The 19,798-nt window shown below is 41.9% G+C and overlaps 1 protein-coding gene across 2 annotated transcripts in view; it reads left to right on the top strand.

Moving 5' to 3' along the window:
- Nucleotides 1-429: 429 nt before the first annotated feature.
- The window catches only part of LOC135520356 (growth factor receptor-bound protein 10-like), an 85,384-nt gene continuing 66,015 nt past the window's right edge, over nucleotides 430-19,798 (top strand). For both annotated transcript variants that reach the window (XM_064945834.1, XM_064945833.1), the window contains exon 1: nucleotides 430-582. The gene's annotated coding sequence lies outside the window, so the exon portion shown is untranslated. The remainder of the gene's footprint in view (nucleotides 583-19,798) is intronic.

Below are 19,798 nucleotides of genomic sequence, written 5' to 3'. Positions count from 1 at the left end.
ATTGACAAACTCACTGAGTCTGTACATAGTCAAGCTTTCCTTACGTTTGGGTCAGTCACAGTGGTCAGGTATTCTGCCACTGTGTACTCTCTGTTAATCTGTACTTTAAAAAAAAACTGCACTGTTGGTTACTGGTTCATAAGTAAGCATTTCTCTGTACCGTCTACACCTGTTGTATTCGGCGCATGTTAATTTTTTCCCAATGTGTTAATTCTATTCAATGTGTCAAGTAATTATATTTTTGTTTTCTCATGATTTGTTTGTGTTTGTGAACAGAGCCCCAGGACAAGCTCTCTCTCTCTCTGTTCAGTTGATGAGTCTACTGAATTTTCCTCTCGAAATCAGAGACATGAGGCGATGTGGGCGGAGTCAGCCGAGAGGGGAGGGAGGAGTTGTTTCGTGTGTGTTGAGGAGTCAGCTGAGAAATAAACTGCTAGCTGCTTGTCCTCATCGGGTATGTTGACCACTGGAGCGTCTTGAGAAAGAAAAGCAAAGCTGTTGCGCTAGCAACAGTCTTCCCATCCCAAGTACAAGGCTGTCTGATTGCTCTTGTTTGATTTGCTACAGAGGCCTGTCAATAAGGTGAGTTTATTATTCCAATATCAAGGGAGTCTTGTGTTATTTGAAATATGGTGTAATTGTATGCATCTTTCTTGACTTTCTAGAGCACAGCAAGCAAACTTTAGTGTAGCTAGCTGGCTAGTGCCTCTGGATGTAAACTGCTGTCGGTGAGACTGGAACACAGCGCAGCGTGGCTAGTAGCGTGAGGCTCTGTCTTTCACGAAAGTGTGAGGAGGGTTTGGATGTGGATAGCTGTTCGGACTTGTTTTCCAAATTAGTGTAATTTGTTGTCTAAAACAGGTTAACATTGTTAATCACAAATGTGACAGTTACTAAATAACCCGAGCTTAATATAGCCACATGTCTACCCAGCGCTATCGGGACTGCATGTATGCAGATAAACTGTGTTCGTGTAGGGACAAGGTTGGAAGAATTATGATCTCCTGTATTGGGGCTTACTAAACTACAATAGTTGGGTAGTTCAAAGTACCAATCCAGAGAGGGTATCAATAAGTTATCCAGCTAACTTTGATTACAACGAAACTAACTTGATTTTCTGGTTCATTAAGAAATGTGTTTTTGGTTGCTTAGTCAATTAGACCATGCCCATTTCAAGCGTATCTTAAAATATATATATATATATATATATATATATATATATATATATATATATATATATATATATATATATATATATATATATATATATATATATATATATATATATATATATATATATATAGCCAATTAAGTTAGCTGTCTCATTGATCCTGTTTTGTAGTATACCCCTCTGATAGGCCTCAATATATAAACAAGATTTTGTGTGTCGTCTCGGCTTTCTGACTGTTTACTGTGCTGGCTTGTTTACAGATATTGCATAGCTGCTTACTTTCCAACTACCAACCAGGCGCAGGCCCTGCCTGTCCTATAACGTCCTACCATTTTCACCGGTCCGGTTAGTCTTATCCCATGGCTTCATTTGCTTTGGGGGTGGGGTGAAAGGCGTTTTTCCAGGCAGCTAGCTACTCGTGTACAGAACCTTGGATGGTAGTTGGCTTCTACAACCCCTTTTTATACAGTATACTTATAGTAGGCTTATTCAGAGGCTAAGTATTTCAAATCTAACGGGATGGGACATCAGGGATGGATTTTGGCAGGGATGTTATAAAATAAAACGAATGTTATGCTGTATATGTGATATGTGATCATATTAGTAATCCAAAACAACATATTTGTTTGACTTAATGCTGATTCAGCAGAATTACCCAGCAGTGTACTACTGTACAGCTCATCTAATAACTGTAGTTGGTGAGAACCATAATAATATATAGATGAATCATAATAGCATAGTACGTTTTGGGAACAATCCCTATCCCCTTCCACTAAACTACATTTTTATTATACCTTTAAAATTCCATTACTAATGTAGGCCCACTTATGTAACATGTTAATACAGCATTCTTACTACTTGTGTAATTACAGCATCACTACACTGGTATAACGGCAACTTAATAAAAATTGTTACTAATATAAAGTGTTACCACCTCGTTTTAAATTCACACCCTCTGCTACAATCTAGCTATTTCAAGTCTGTGTTCTGTAAGCGACTGACATGATGGGGCATGAGTTTAGGAGGCCGAAGACAGACAGCTAGCTCAGAGCTGCTGAGCTCACATATTTTACATATGCAACCTGTCTTGCCATGGCGGTTCAAGTCTCTTCTCTGGAAGAGACTGACTAACAAATGGCTTTGTTGGATCATATCCTATTGGCATTTAATTTGTTCTACCAATCTATTCCATTCATTATACAAGCGGTTCATTCAGTGAATGTAGGCAGGACTATTAGATTGTTGGTTTAGTTTATTATCGGGATGGAAAGTGAAAGGGATAGGCCAAGTTCACTCAAATTACAAATTCCCTTGTTGAGAGCTGTCCAAACTTTCAATCTGAAGAGGCCTTGCAGACATATAAATTGTACTTCCACATACATTTTATATTATTATTATGTTCTCTGTCATAGTGGTGATCTCTCTCACCCAGGCCCTAGCATTCCATTAGGCCTTGCGCCAGTTTGCAGTCGCATAACACTCGCTATTCAGTGCCAATACCCCCTTATTGATGGCTGGTCATGGCACTTTTTCCTGAAGTCTGGGATGCAGAGTCAGAGTTTTGGCCTAAATCAATGACACCAATTACTAGGTTATGTCCTATTATTGCCCAAGTTATTTCTCTCATCAGTTATGAGCACAGCTGATGTTGACACACCTCCTGTATTCTGTCTTAATAAATTAGAGTAACTCATTTGAAACAGAATTTTGGTCTGTGGGTGTGGCGGTAGGTGCTGTTTGGAAACAGGTAGCTGAATCATGAAAAAAACTGGACATTATAGGCTAGGCCTGCTACTCTTGTGTAGATAGGTGTCAATGGTTGTACAAAACAATAAAATACTTCCGAAGAACCCCAAGGCTTGTAGATGAAATTTTTTATAATGCCTTTATTAGATTACTTGGCAGCAGGACAAGATGAAAAAGCTTTGCAGGCAGCTAGAGAAGCCTTAGTTTGTCTGTGTCACTTACCTTTCATTTAAATGTAATCATTTTTTTATCTAGCTACCTCAGTTATAGCTAAGTAATTACATTCTGCTTACTAAAGTAGTCTGTAATTGATTTACAGAAGGGAAACTTAATATATTTTAGCTTACTGGTCCTATAAATACTTGCCATCATCCACCCATGATTACCCAGAAGGCAGAATGATGCAATGATTGTCTAACCAACCAACCAACCACAGCACGGTGGATTCAATTTCTCAATGTCTGGAGCTGGTCCAAATCTGTCTGAAACCTGAGAAGCAGGAATGCTGTATTTTCTAAAGCAGGTAACTGAACACCCCTGCTAGTATGTTTGTGTGCAGAAAGAACAGGGAGAGTGGTGCAGAATGATGGCGATGTTCCAGAAAATGTCACTCAGCCTCTACGAGCTGGAATCTGTGCTGTAAAATCTAAAACAAACCAGGGTTAGTGGGCTTGGTGAGATGTATTCATGAAAACAAAAAGGGTTTTGAGTGACATTCTTCCCCGGTGAAACTTCAGAACAATAGAGGCATTTTGTGCTCTTGAATTTTATCGCTGTGCCTGGACATCATTAGTATTTTCTTCTCGGAGTTCAATGGTTCATTTGGATTTATCTGTACATCGTTTCTCATATTATCAGTACATATTTCACCAAACCTATAAGTGATGAGCACTTGGAGAAATCTATTTAAATGATTTATAACATACAGTATGTAGGGCCCTATAAAATATGGGTTGCGGACAATGCGAATGGAATCACAGAATCTAGATATTAAAACGGAATTCAACAATATACATTTTTTGTTGAACTTCGTAGGAAATCAACTAAATGTATTTAACCTATTGGAAAATGCATTAGTTTGCTCAAGTTAATCATAAGACATGAACAAAATGCAAGTAGCAAGGTTTCCATCCAGTTAGAACAGATTTTCATGCAAATATTCTAAAATAAAAACAGCATGTGCATTTTCCCACCAGAGATGGATTTCCATCAAATTGAACTGTTAGCTGGCAGATACAGTGTGGGTAAGTAGGTTAGAATGACATTTAGGGCAAAATATCATTTTGTATTTGTCAAACGGCAACCAAGCATCAAGCTCATCGGCCTAATAAACTGCATGCTTTCCCCAAGTCATAGTGGGAGGACCACATAACATATCATCACGTGACTTTTCTTCGATGTGATGGTTATTATAGCAATAAAGACGTTTCCACCACCATTTCTTGCATAATACATTTTACCGACACAAAAAGTTCCCATATTGTCTCGTGTATTTTGCTTTGTCAACATTTGGAAAGTTTAACAACAATTGTGCTTTTACCATTAGGTCTGTTTATCCGACATGAACTCTACTCGCATAAAAAGGTTGGATAGAAACCTGGTTAGTGACTTGTACTTTGCTGCAACTTTCTGAAATGGCACAGGAATGCCCCTGTCTGTGTGTGTGCGATATGTCCATTTGTCTAGTCTACACTTTGTGTAGTTGTTAGCAATAATGCTAATGATAGTCAATAGATGGAAAGGCTTTCCCAAAAACCTTATCAGTTAAATGTTAACTACAACGCCTACGCCCACCTGGCAGAATGATATCATGATTATTTGCATCAATCCAGCTGCCATTTCTTTTGCAAACTGCTTTGTTTTGTAAAATCAAAATCACACGAGCGCAACAGAAACACCGCTAACCAAACAATGGTCTCTGTCTGGTGTGCACTTGAAGTAAAGGGTAACTACACACAATATTCTACATTTCTTAGACTTTTTCCAGACCTCCAAAGTGGTCTCCTGATGTGATGTAGCCCTTTACACCCGTACCGTATACAGGTTGAAAATGGCAGATTTGGGCACTGATGAACACCTACATTTGAACGCAGTGGCTGTGCAGTAACAAGCTATACATGATCTCAATGGTTTGCTGCAATTCTACACATAATCTGCAAACTGTTCACTTTCAATTGCTACCATGGATATGCATATGCTTTTCATATTTATTCTGAAACAAACATTTCAATTTAGCCATATCCATGTAGGCCAATGCCCATGAGTGTAAAGGGTTTAGCATTGTTGTGGACTTAGAACATCATATTTTGTGGTGATTTTGAGAGTGAAAACCTTTTTGTTGTTGTTGGAAAAACCGAAACCTGGAAAAATAATACTGAGAGGTTTTAATTTGGGGGAAAAACTAAATTGGAATTGGGCACAGAATACACCAGATGTTATAAGGCCCTACTATCATAGGGGGGTTTCTGGTCAAATTAAGTTTGTCTAGGGGTTTTGTGTTGAAAATTACTAAGACCATAGATACAGCAAGGCTATTCCTCCTTTTCTATTCTAGCCTCATGAAGCCTAAATTTCCTATTGTTATACCATGTTTATTACAAAACTCAATGTAGGCTATTCAAATTTAGTTCGAAACTCTCATATGTCCAGATGATCAGTCTGATCCATTGTACAGTAGCCTAAATAATAATTTATTCTATTTACACTTCTTGATCTTATTTAAACTTTTTGAATAACATGTCCCATAGATGAAAGCTTGCGTTCTTAGTTGAATAAAAACTAAAATAGCCTAGCCATAGCCCACCCTGGCAGCAGGCTTGTGCACAAACATAACATCTCCCTCCGTCCAAGCCATTCATTATGCACATTGCATAAGGTCATTTCTCCTAGCCGGCCCAATGAAATCCTCATCCAATTAGCGATTGTCCATGTCTCCCAAAGCCTTTCTCAGACTTCTGCTGTTCAAGCCCTCCACGATGACATCAGGCTCTCTCTTATAACCTTCTTTACGCTGCTGCCCCGAAATAATGAAGCTGCCATTTAATGAAGAATCAATATGTGAAACAAGCACATCTACTGAGGTGTGACAACAATCTGAACCATCCACTGATAAAATAGTCAGCCATGACAGAGATGGCAGTGTTCATTTGGAATCTGTCCAGTAAATTAAAACCTGTGCTGTACTACAGATAGTCAGAAGAAACTTATTGGAGAAGTAGGTACTTATTTATGCTCTTCAGTCTTTTCATTTGTATTCATTTGCTCATTACTTCAAACTACTACATTCTTCAACTATGCTCAATTGCGTGTATTGTCTATGGATTACTGTGTAATTGCTATTGGATTACTGTGTATTGTGCAATTTTACAGATTTAAAGGAATGATTTACTCCTCTCAGGACCCTTATCTTATCAAGTTGTGGAATCTGGCTGGATTTTCTTATCTAGTCTACCATGCACAACAAATGAAATGTTGCAAAAATACTTGCATTCCAGTAGTTATCATCCCTTCAAGTCTTTGAGTGCTTCCACCTTAAAAACAGGCTACATTGTCACCTTACTGTAGAGAGGCAGGCAGTCCCAAACCAAAATCTTCCTTAAATGATGAATTTTGCATGACGGTGCGCCTTCCAGCGACATTGGACTGCTCTGTTCTGGCTTGACTTCAGATTTCTAAATGGTGTTCCATGTACAGCTTGAAATACTGCTGGAAAATACAAGGCTACATCTCTTCTTCAGTTGTTTGCGCCTAAACCTCTTGTCATTTGCCCTGATCAATGTGGACATGATGATGTAGGTTAGTGATAAGACAGATGCCCAGGAACCCTAAAGAACAGCATCTTGTACGCTGTCTGGCGCTTCCTACCATTGCAGCAGTCTCCTCAATCCTGAGTCTGTGCATGTGAGTGTCAGTTGGATGTTACATATGCCATTTAGGTGTGAGAATGAAACAATGGGGTTTTGGGAGGGAGGAGGTATGTTCAGTTGAGATTCACACGCTGCTCTTGCAACCGTCACTGCTTGGAGGCGGGACATTTTGTAAAACTGTGTGAGCTCTTGTTGGCGTTTGGATGGGTCATAATGTGGGCCTTAATAGGGCTGGCACAATTACCATGTAATAGTGTAACTGACGATCATGGATGAAGACCTTCACAAAAATAAAATAAATGTCATAACCGTTTAAATTATTATTATTATTGCAGTGCATTCGGATTACAGTGCATTCGGAAATAATTCAGTATTCAGATCCCTTAACTTTGAATAAAAAACGGAAATATCACATTTTATTTAAGTATTCAGACCCTTTACTCAGTACTTTGTTGAAGCACCTTTGGCAGCGATTACAGCCTCTGGTCTTCTTGGGTATGACGCTACAAGCTTGGCACACCTGCCTTTGCAGAATTTCTCCCATTCTTCTCTGCAGATACTCTCATGCTCTGTCAGGTTGGATGGGTAGTGTCGCTGCACAGCTATTTTCAGGTCTCTCCAGGGATGTCTGACCGGGTTCAAGTCTGGGCTCGGGCTGGGCCACTCAAGGACATTGAGACTTGCTGCTGTTGTCCTGTTGGAAGGTGAACCTTTGCCCCAGTCTGTGGTCCTGAGCGCTCTGGAGCAGGTTTTCATGAAGAATCTCTCTGTACTTTGCTCCATTCATCTTTCCTTCGATCCTGACTAGTCTCCCAGTCCCTGCCGCAGAAAAACATCCCCACAGCATGATACTGCCACAACCATTCTTCACCGTAGGGATGGTGCCAGGTTTCTTTCAGATGTGATGCTTGGCATTCAGGCCAAAGAGTTCAATCTTGGTTTCATCAGACCAGAGAATCTTGTTCCTCATGGTCTGAGTCATTTAGGTGCTTTTTGGAAAACTCAAAGCGGGCTGTCATGTGCCTTTTACTGAGGAGTGGCTTCCGTCTACCATCTGGAAGCTACTCCCTTCTCCACAGAGAAACTCTGGAGCTCTTTCAGAGTGACTATTGGGTTCTTGGTCACCTCCCTGACCAAGGCCCGTCTCCTCCGATTGCTTAGTTTGGCCGGGCTGCCAGCTTGGTGGTTCCAAAATGATGGAGGCCACTGTGTTCTTGGGGATCTTCAACCCTGCCGATAATTTTTGGTGTCCTTCCCCTCGACACAATCCTGTCTCAGAGCTCTGCGGACAGTCCCTTTGACCTCATGGCTTAGATTTCGCTCTGACATGCACAGTCAACTGTGGGACTTAATATAGACCGGTGTGTGTCTTTCCATGTCCAATCAATTGATTCTACCACAGGTGGAATCCAAGTTGTAGAAACATCTCAAGGATGATCAAGGGAAACAGGATGCACCTGAGCTCAATTTCGAGTCTCAGAGTAAAGTATCTGAATACTTATGTAAATAAGGTATTTCTGTTTTTATTTGTAATACATTTGCAAAAATGTCTAAAAACCTGTTTTCCCTTTGTCCTTCAAATAAAATAAAATCCAAAGTTATTTGTCATTTGCGCCGAATACAACATGTGTAGACCTTACCGTGAAATGCTTACTTACAAGTTCTTAACCAACAGTGCAGTTTAAGAAAGAGTTAAGAAAATATTTACCAAATAAACTAAAGTAAAATAATGTAAAAAGTAACACAATAAAATAACAATAACAAGTCTATATATAGGGGGTACCGGTACTGAGTCGATGTGCGGGGGTACAGGTTTGTCGAGGTAATTTGTACATGTAGGTAGGGGTGAAGTGACTATGCATATATAAATAACAGTGAGTAGCAGCTGTGTACAAAACAAATGGGAGGGGGGGGGGGGGGCATGTCAATGTAAATAGTCCAGTGGCCATTTGATTAATTATTCAGCAGTCTTATGGCTTGGGGGTGGAAGCTGTTAAGGAGCCTGTTGGTCTTAGACTTGATGCTCCGGTACCGCTTGCCGTGCAGTAGCAGAGAAAACATTTTATGACTTGGGTGACTGGAGTCTGACAATTTTGGGGGTTTTCCTCTGACACCGCCTGGTATATAGGTTCTGGATGGCAGGAAACTTGGCCCCAGTGGTGTATTGGGCCATACGCACTACCCTCTGTAGCGCCTTGCGGTCAGATGCCGAGCAGTTGCCATACCAGGCGGTGATGCATCCGGTCAGGATGCTCTCGGTGGTGCAGCTGTAGAACTTTTTGAGGATCTGGGACCCATGCCAAGTCTTTTCAGTCTCCTGAGGGGTTAAAGGTGTTGTCATGCCCTCTTAACGACTGTCTTGGTGTGTTTGGATCATGATAGTTCGTTGGTGATGTAGACACGAAGGAACTTGAAACTCTCAACCCGTTCCACTACAGCCATGTTGATGTTAGTGGGGCCTGTTCGGCCCGGCTTTTCCTGTAGTCCACGATCAGCTCCTTTGTCTTGCTCACATTAAGGTAGAGGTGGTTGTCCTGGCACCACACTGCCAGGTCTCTGACCTCCTCCCTTTAGGCAGTTTCATCATTGTCGGTGACCACTGTTGTGTCGTCAGCAAACTTAATGATGGTGTTGGAGTCGTGTTTGGCCACGCAGTCTTGGGTGAACAGGGAGTATGGGAAGGGGACTAAGTACACACCCCTGAGGGGCTCTGGCCGCAGTCCCAGCTCCCCTCCCTAGCCCCAGCATCTCCAGCCTAGTCCCAGCCCCAGCCCAACCCCTCAAGCACCAGATTCCCTGTTGCTTCAGCCCAGCTCCCCTCCCAGGGAGCTCAGTTCCCCAGCCCCAGCTCTCTTCCAGCCCAGCTCCAGCTCCCGTTTCCCTCATAGCCCAAGCAGCTCAGCTCCACAGCTGAACAGGCCAGAGCTGCACATTCCAATGCCCCGGCCCGCACACTGCCCGAGGGCCTTCTTTCATCACCACTCTTTGGCCTACAAATCAGTGCATACCATTCAGGGCATTGCTCTTTTTGATCCAATAGCCTATGTGGAAACTACTTGCTCCCAGCATTCCAGAGGACTGCAGTGAGCTTCATCCAGCGATCATGTGGTGTGGTATGGGGGGGATGATCTGCAAGCAGGCAGGCGGTGTGGCAGGTAGGCAGTGTAGCAGGCTGGCAGTGTGGCAGGCAGTATAGCAGGCAGGCAGTGTAGTAGGTTGGTATGCAGACAGTAAGGCAGGCAGGCAGGCAACGTAACAGCCTGCAAGACCGGGTCTCACCTGCTCAGGTGGAAGCTGGCCTACTTATGCTCTTTAAGGCACAATCTGGGATATGTCCTGCTGTTCAATCAATGGGCTGAAACACAGATTGTGCTTTAAGGTGGCCAGAATGCAGGGTCGCGTAGTTTGCTATTTGTTCCACATACAATGAAGCTTTTTGTTTTCTTTGGAGAAACAATGCCACTAGAAGATTGTCACACTCTTGAGGGTGACCACCCAGCATGTGGCTTTCAATGCCTCGTAGTATTAATCCTTTGTCCTTTGCTGGACCTTGAGGACACCATTATTCTTTGCATTTGAGAACCAAGCCCTATCAGTGGTTGTGCTTGAGCTGTTTTTCAAGACAGAAGTACAGAGTTAGGTTATTTCATATAAATGTTTCTTTAAAAAAAGAAGACATGAAAGCAATTCAACTTCCATTGATCTTCAGTTTGATCATAGTCACATTATTTTTGTCCAAATACTTAGACTGTAAGAGACACCTGTGAGGTGTTTGTATTTTTTCTATTTCAAGTTTACACATCTAAGCCTAAATGCCCATTTCAAAGTTTTCTCCAACGTCCACAGGCCTACCTCGCAGATCTCAGGCAGTATGCATAGTGCTGTAAACGTACTGGGTAGTAATGACTAGACTGACTTGTGTACGAGTCTGCTGCACAGGTTGCTGTTATGATTCTGGATGGCCAGAACTAAAAATAGCCCTACTATTTTGAAGTGTGCCCCAATTTGGAAGGGAGGGGAATGTATAGCCCTGTGAATGCTATGCAGTTGGGCAGTGTGAGGAGAGGAGGGAACACAGGCAGGTCCCAGAGAACCCAACCCACCAACTCCATTTACAAGGAAGTATTTGGCAGCCTGAGCCATAAGAAGTTTATAGATTTCTGCTTTACTTCAATTATTTGGCCCAGAAAGATGAGGTTAAAAGTTTAGTGTTTCCCACCCACACTGTATTTAATGGAATGTGGGCCTATTCAAGAGAATGTGTTAGCAGTTTTCTACTTCCATGAAGTTGAGGCACTTGTTTAGGACCATATATATATTTTACATTCAATTTGCTCAAGTATCTATTTTAAACTGTTCTGTTTACCCTATGTTAAGTTTAGCCTTATGTTATGCATATCATTAGGGTGTTTGTAGTTGATGGAGGCCTTTGTACATATTTTTTACCTCGATGTTTGAGGCCTATAGGCTATTTGATACCAGTGTTGGTCTTAATGAAATTATTTGGTGTTCCATTCCTTCATTCAGTCCGTGTTAATGGAAGCAATGATGTTGACGACACTGTTTGTAAATCTGTGCTTGATTAAGACGCTTGTTTAACCAAGAGAGATTCCATCATGCATGGAATCACAGCCACAGACTGTTCAATCAGTTAGTGTGAAGGCTCCTTAACGCCCATCTCTGGTCCCAGCCTGGGCCTTAAAACCAGCAGCGACATGCAAAAGAGGAGATCTCTTCTCTTCAGGGAATTGTTGGTTCAGTTTCAATTAGGCTTTACTTTAAATAGCCAGCGCTCATGGTGATCCCAAGCCTGGACTTTGCCTCTGTTCTGGTGCGAATCACTGCAGGATATTAAAGCTTTCCCCTCACAGTGTAAGCACACATGAAGTTCTTACTGTATTGTACCAGGCAAAGCAAGCCATCCCAACACCGTATGACTGTCAATGTGTGGTTGAAATCTAGAACATAAAGAATCAGCACACATGAACTTGTTACTGTACCGTGATGACCAAGCAAAGCAAGCCATCCCAGAGCCTGCCACAGTAGGACTACTGCATAGTTCCAATTAGAGGTCGACCCATTACCGATTTAAATCGGCCAATTTTATATATGTATATATTTTTGTAATAATGACAGTTACAACAATACTGAATGTACACTTTTATTTTAACTTAATATAATACATCAATAAAATCAATTTAGTCTCATGCAAAAACAAAGTGTTGGAGAGGAAAGTAAAAGTGCAATATGTGCCATGTAACAAAGCTAATGTTTAAGTTCCTTGGTCAGAACATATGAAAGCTGGTGGTTCCTTTTAACATGAGTCTTCAATATTCCCAGGTGAGAAGTTTTAAGTTGTAGTTATTATAGGACTATTTCTCTCTATACCATTTGTATTTCACATACCTTTGATTATTGGATGTTCTTATAGGCACTATAGTATTGCCAGCCTAATCTCGGGAGTTGATAGGCTTGAACAGCGCAATGCTTGAAGCACAGCGAAGAGCTGCTGGCAAATGCAGGAAAGTGCTTTTTGAATGAATGCTTACGAGCCTGCTGCTGCCTACCACCGCTCAGTCAGACTGCTCTATCAAATATCAAATCATAGACTTAATTATAATATAATAACACACAGAAATACGAGCCTTAGGTCATTAATATGGTCAAATCTGGAAACTATCATTTCAAAAACAAAGCATTTATTCTTTCAGTGAAATACGGAACCATTCCATATTTTACGGGTGGCATCCCAAAGTGTAAATATTGCGTTTACATTGCACAACCTAAAATGTTATGTCATAATTATTTACAATTCTGCCAAATTAATTATGGTCTTTGTTAGGAAGAAATGGTCTTCACACAGTTCGCAACGAGCCAGGCGGCCCAAACTGCTGCATATACCCTGACTCTGCTTGCACAGAACGCAAGAGAAGTGACACAATTTTCCTAGTTAAAAGAAATTCATGTTAGCAGGCAATATTAACTAAATATGCAGGTTTAAAAATATTTACTTGTGTATTGATTTTAAGAAAGGCATGGATGTTTATGGTTAGGTACGCATTGGTGCTACAGTGCTTTTTTCGCTAAAGCATCATCCGTTGGGCGAAGTAGGCTGTGATTCGATGATAAATTAACAGGCACCACATCGATTATATGCAACGCAGGACAAGCTGGATAAACTAGTAATATCAAAACCATGTGTAGTTAACTAGTGATTATGTTAAGATTGATTGTTTTTTATAAGATAAGTTTAATGCTGGCTAGCAACTTACCTTGGCTCCCTGCTGCACTCACGTAACAGGTAGCCAGCCTGCCATGTAGTCTCCTCGTGGAGTGCAATGTAATCGGCCATAATCGGTGTCCAAAAATTACGATTACCGATTGTTATGAAAACGAAATCGGCCCTAATTAATCGGCCATTCCGATTAATCGATTGACCTCTCGTTCCAATATAGCACATGAAGAATTAATCCCAATGAAATGCATGCAGTCAGCTCTCATCATAACATCAAGGACCAAGTACAGTCAAGTAGTTATGTTGTTGATAGGTGCCCCTTTTCCACCGTATGTTAAGATGACATTGATTGTCACAACATAGTTGTACCGTCACGTACAGTATAGACCTACCGTTGTTCTCTAGCTCAGTGTGACTAGACAGGCAAAGACAACAGAACAAGTTAACTGCAAGAGAAACATGAACATAGCCCGAGGAATAGACCTCAAACACCTGACTGCACCCCTCCCTTCCACCCTGGCATGGAGAAATGTTGACTTGAAATCCCACAAGCAGACAGAGGAAATTTGTCTTGTTGAATAAGAGCCCAGTGGAGAAGGAGAACCCCTTACTTTAATAGTGAAGGCTAAAAGTGAGCATGCTCTCTCTCTCTCCGCTCTCACACGGCTGTAATAATTAGGCCTAGCTGTGATGAAGATGTCCATTGTTAAGGCTCGGTTTGAAGTTACATTCTTCGTTCACGCAAGCTTGAGCAACAATCTCTCTAATTAGTACAGATGCGTACAGTACCAGTGGCACACGGTGCTCTAAAGTCCCTAGCCTTTCTAGTTGATCTATGCTTTGGGGCTAATTGCTCCGCTAAGGTCACAGTTAATCATATTTCACTTTTCTGTTCAAGTGGAATGAGTGAAATCAAAGGCCCTTTACCCCCCCCCCCCCTCTGATTTTATTAATGGAGGAAAGCCCTTCCAGCCATATCTCACAGCAAATAGTGTTTATCACACATAGTGTGCCTCTCCTCTCAGACCAGCTTTATGATGAGGGCTTTACTGTTAAGTGTCATAGGCGAAGGGCAAGAGATCAATGTTTCTTCTGTTCTCAAGATCACCCGTACAGTACAGTATGAATTATAAATCCATGGGGCTACACACACAGACCGGGACTGAGACACACATAGCAGTTCAAAGTGCGGTGCGTACACACAGAGCACACACACAGAGGACACACACCCACACACTAATTACAAGTGAGCCCATTCAGTGGTTCTATTGATCCAAGTGCCAAGCTCTTTATTGTAGATAAACTCATGAGTGGATCATTATTTGCATGTTAAAAACTTTTTCATGCTGTGCTTTCTCAACAAATTGGAAACTAAGACAGTTGCTCAGAACTTTTAATGTAATTTATGTCCAATCGGCTTTTTGTATTTTGTGGATAATTCATATTCTGTTATCAGGTTTGGCGGACTGTAATGCTGAAATTACACAGTTATTTAATTCTGAGGAACTTGGAGGAACTGTTGTAAACTCTAAATCATTGTTTGGGATACAACCATATTTTAATTTAAATGTTTGCCTAGTGGAAGTTTACTTTGACTATGGCGATGATGTATGTCCAAGAAATCTCTGCTACCTCACCCTACTAAGTCTGGTTCTCTAAGGTTTTCTATGTAAGTCAGAATCCGAGGAGAAGATTTTGCTATGTTCGTTTGTCAATCTCAGAGAGAGGCAGCATGAGGAAAAAAGCTCATGGAATCTGCCCATTACTTTTCTGTTGAAACTAGTGGCAGGGGCCTCCGCGACCCAGTGGAACAGACATATTTTTCAAGGAACACAAACTGTTCAGTTAGTTCCACTCAGCATCAAGGCCTGGGCCTGCCTGGCTCTAGTTCTCTATCCGATGAGAGTGGAAGGCAGAACTGGTACTGAATGAAAATGCTGTGCTACTGTATTTCCCCTGCTGATAAGTTAACAGCAGATACCTACTAACAAAAGGAGGTCTCTCTCTCTCTCGTCTCTGACGATGGTCCACATGATCTATGGCCACCAGGACATCCTTCAGGGGGCTTCCTCTAATTTTGTTGTGGAGCAGGAAAGAGTAGGAGTGGTGCTGCTGCTGGCTGTGAAACTTGCGGCCAGCTTTTACTTTCTTATGTAATCAGGCAGGGCCATGGGACGGGAAATAGCACTGTAACAGTACCAGGCAGCCTGAAAATACTGAGAATTCCTGAAAATAGTCCATTACTACATGGCATGGGACAGTCTAGGCTTACTGCAACTCCAAACACCGATTAATAGCCTGATAGAAGTATTTCTGAAATATCATCAAAAGGGTCTCACTCAGAGCCATCTACATTGAGTGTACAAAACATTAGGAACACCAGCTCTTTCCATGACAAACTGACCAGGTGAAAGCTATGATCCCTTATTGATGTCACTTGTTAAATCCACTTCAATCAGTATAGAACAGTGGTCCCAAACTTTTTATAGTCCCGTACATTCAACCTCCAGCTGCGTACCCCCTCTAGAACCAGGGTCAGCACACTCTCAAATGTAGTTTTTTTGCCATCAAGCCTGCCACACAAACAGTATACAATACATTTATTAAACATAAGATTGAGTGTGAGTTTTTGTCACAACCCAGCTCTTGGGAAGTGACAAATAGCTCTTTTATGACCAGGGCACAAATAATAATATAGTAATAATTAGGGATGCGCAATATATTGGTGAACATATCGGATGTCTAGTTTAACGCTGATGTGCAAAACCGATGTCAAAGCTGACGCGCATACCTATATAACGTACATGATGTATTGACGCCACATAAAATTTTGCTCTATACATGCAACACAGCATTCCTTAACTAGCCCACAATGTCTGCTGTGTGGATTGAGTGTCAACAAGTCGAGCAGTCATTTGAAAGACTAACAAATTTCAGCGAGACAACTCAAAGGCGAGATCCATTAAAGCCAAGATAATCTAATTCATTGCCCTTGACAATCAACCGTTCTCCGTCGTGAGTGATGTCGGCTTTCGTCGACTGGTCGAGCACCGGTACACACTACCATGTACTGTTTGTATATTTGTCAGATGTTGCCCTGCCGGAGTTACACAGTAAATGCGTCACTCTATTAGCGTCACGGAATACATACAACGGAACGCCGTTTGGGTCTTTGCGTGTCAAAAAAGATACAGTAGCACTGTCAAAGCTGTAGAAAAAAGATGTGTTTACATTACTACGTTGGTAATAAAGCGTCATTTGTTTGACCGCAACTTCTGGGGTAGCAAGCGTTTAGCTTGGTATCTAGCTAGCACCAATACAATCAGCCTGAAAACAATGACCAGTAGAAACTGCAGTGATTTTCATTATTCTTAGCAATGATTTAGGAATCCTTGTATTAGCTAGGTTGCCACTTGTTCGCCTATTGAAATTGAACTTCAGTTCATGAAAATAAATAGCTAGCCAGCTACTTAACCCTGTTGCCCAAAGCTAACGTTATAAGCAGCCAGCTAGCTTCATCTGGCTAGTGAGGCTCAACCGGACTATGTGTGGTGAAGCTAGCCACAATAAGGATTAGGCATAATAGTGGAATTTGCGGTTTGCCTTCAAAAGAAAAGTATGTCATTGACAATGATGCAAATGAATAGAAATAGTAGAATTATGCCATTCTTATATATTTTGAAGGCAAAACGCAAAGTCCATTATTGTGGCTAATCCTTATTGTGGCTAGCTTCACATAGATCGGTCTGACCACCGTTATTTTAGATGATGACACCTAGCTATATAGTTAGCTAGCTAACTATAGCTACTGAAACAGATTGTCATTTTTGGGGAAGAACATTGATTGCATCCATCAGCTAGCTAGCCTTTTCCCCCAGCATTGTCCCAGCCATATCTGCGGCAGCAGGAAGAATTAAGTCCTCCACAATAGTATGGGGCTTGCCTGTCCTAGCCATTCAGTAACTCACCATATAAGACTCTTCTAGCCCCTTCTTATTAATGGTATCTGTTGCTTTTATTCATGACTTACTACTCGAAAGTTGTCTTTATTCTTGCTCAAAAACTCCTGTGGCTTATTGTTCAAATTGTCATGTTTCGCTTCTAAATGTCTGCGCAAGAGTGAAGGTTTCCCACGAGAGAGTGACGGTTAATGTGATTGGATGTTAATTATTTGACTAGGCTACCTGTATTTGACATTGTGTTGTTATTTCACTGAACACTAGATGGTTTAATTTTATTTTTTGGCAGTGAAACGAGGCTATTTAGGCGAGACAGAAAAACTCACCCAAATATATAGCCCCAATGGAAAATATAAATGTTAGACAGGTTAAAGAAGGATTTGTAAGCCTTGCTTCAATTGAGACATACATTTAACATGTAACAGATTTAAGTGCCTTTGACTGCAATTCTGCTGCGTTTTTCCACGCTTAACAGTTTCCTGTGTTTATCAAGAATGGCCCACCACCCAAAGGACATCCGGCCAACTTGCCACAACTGTGGGGACCATTGGAGTCAACATGGGCCAGCATCCCTGTGGAACGCTTTCAACACGTTGTAGTCCATACCCCGACGAATTGAGGGGGTGCAACTCAATATTAGGAAGGTGTTCCTAGTGTATATGTCCAAACTCGTCAAATCTATGGTTCTGGTCTCACTGTACATGTATGACAACGTTTTGTAAGGTAATTGTGGTTGGAGTTGGGGGGGAAACTCCTAAAGGGCATTCAGCTCCATTCAGTGAGAAACTGTGCTAGGCCGAAGCCTGCAGATGACTATGTCATGTAAATGGCCTGTATTTCAGGGGAAATATTTACAAGTGTTTGTATTTGAACATGTAGGCTTTCAATAGGTTAATAGGATACTGCCTTTAAGATGTTCAAATATACCAAAGGTCCAAGTTGTTGTTGAACTTTCTCCTGTCTTGACCCAGGGATTGGATGAGGCTTTAGCTACATGTCAACACTCACAGGAAACACCAGCAATGTATTGGCTGTAGGGCTTGGAATAACAGCATCATTGTGCTAGTTGCTGTTTCTGTTTCTCATAAGTTTTAAAATGTGATCTTGTCTGACTGACCAGGATTCTCAGACAGTGGTTGCAACAAAATACTTCATAATCTGATCTGCACCAACTTGTACCTTTTGTATCTGTTTTCATCTGGGTTCTAATGACCAACACCACCAACCAGGCCGGGTGGTAAAGGTGGTCAATTGTAGTCTATAAACCTCTTGAGAATGATTAGAAAAGCAACATAAACGCTTTTTTGAGTGAGGATGTTCACTGTAGGTTTAATTTCCACACACCACATGAGTACAGTAGTTTCAACTTAGAACTTTTGAACAATCATACCATAGCCTTTAACTAAGACCTGCACTGTTTGCTGCTAGAAGCTGTTCGCTGTTTAGGCTAGTGTTTACTGACCTGTAGAACTACACTCAGCAAAAAAGAAATGTCCCTTTTTCAGGACCCTGTCTTTCAAAGATAATTTGTAAAAATCCAAATAACTTCACAGATCTTCATTGTAAAGGGTTTAAACACTGTTTCCCATGCTTGTTCAATGAACTATAAACAAATAATGAACATGCACCTGTGGAACGGTTGTTAAGACACTAACAACTTACAGACGATAGGCAATTAACTTAGGACACTAAAGAGGCCTTTCTACTGACTCTGAAAAACACCAAAAGACAGATGCCCAGGGTCCCTGCTCATCTGCGTGAACATGCCTTAGGAGGCATGTGCTGCAAGGTGGCATGAGGCCTGCAGATGTGGCCAGGGGAATAACTTGCAATGTCCGTACTGTGAGCCGCCTAAGGCAGCACTACAGGGAGACAGGACAGACAGCTGATCGTCCTCGCAGTGGCAGACCACATGTAAGAACACCTGCACAGGCTCGGTACATCCGAACATCACACCTGCAGGACAGGTACAGGATGGCAACAACTGCCCAAGTTCAACCAGGAACGCACAATCCCTCCATCAGTGCTCAGACTGTCCATTATAGGCTGAGAGAGGCTGGACTGAGGGCTTGTAGGCCTTGTTGTAAGGCAGGTCCTCACCAGACATCGCTGGCAACAACGTCGCCCATGGGCACAAACCCAGACAGGACTGGCAAAAAGTGATCTCCACTGACAAGTCATGGTTTTGTCTCACCAGCGGTGATGGTCGGATTCACGTTATCGTCGAAGGAATGAGCGTTACACCGAGGCCTGTGCTCTGGAGCGGGATCGATTTGGAGGTGGAGATCCGTCATGGTCTGGGGCGGTGTGTCACAGCATCATCGGTCTGAGCTTGTTGTCATTGCAGGCAATCTCAACACTGCATTACAGGGAAGACATCCTCCTCCCTCATGTGGTACCCTTCCTGCAGGCTCATCCTAACATGACCCTCCAGCATGACAATGCCACCAGCCATACTGCTCGTTCTGTGCATGATTTCCTGCAAGACAGGAATATCAGTGTTCTGCCATGGCCAGCGAAGAGCCCACATCTCAATCCCATTGAGCACGTCTGGGACCTGTTGGATCGGAGGGTGAGGGCTAGGGACATTTCCCCCAAAAATGTCCGGAAACTTGCAGGTAAGGTGCCTTGATGGAAGAGTGGGGTAACATGTCACAGCAAGAACTGGCAAATCCGATGCAGTCCATGAGGAGGAGATGCACTACTTAATGCAGCTGGTAGTACTTAATGTAGCTGGTGGACACACCAGATACTGACTGTTACTTTTGATTTTTACCCCCCTCTGTTTTTACCCCCCTTTGTTCAGGGACACATTATTCCA

Source organism: Oncorhynchus masou, chromosome 29, assembly GCF_036934945.1.
Source record: "Oncorhynchus masou masou isolate Uvic2021 chromosome 29, UVic_Omas_1.1, whole genome shotgun sequence".
Taxonomy (NCBI): Eukaryota; Metazoa; Chordata; class Actinopteri; order Salmoniformes; family Salmonidae; genus Oncorhynchus; species Oncorhynchus masou.
The sequence above is the reverse complement of the archived record's forward strand: the minus strand, read 5'-3'. Positions and strand labels throughout refer to the sequence as shown.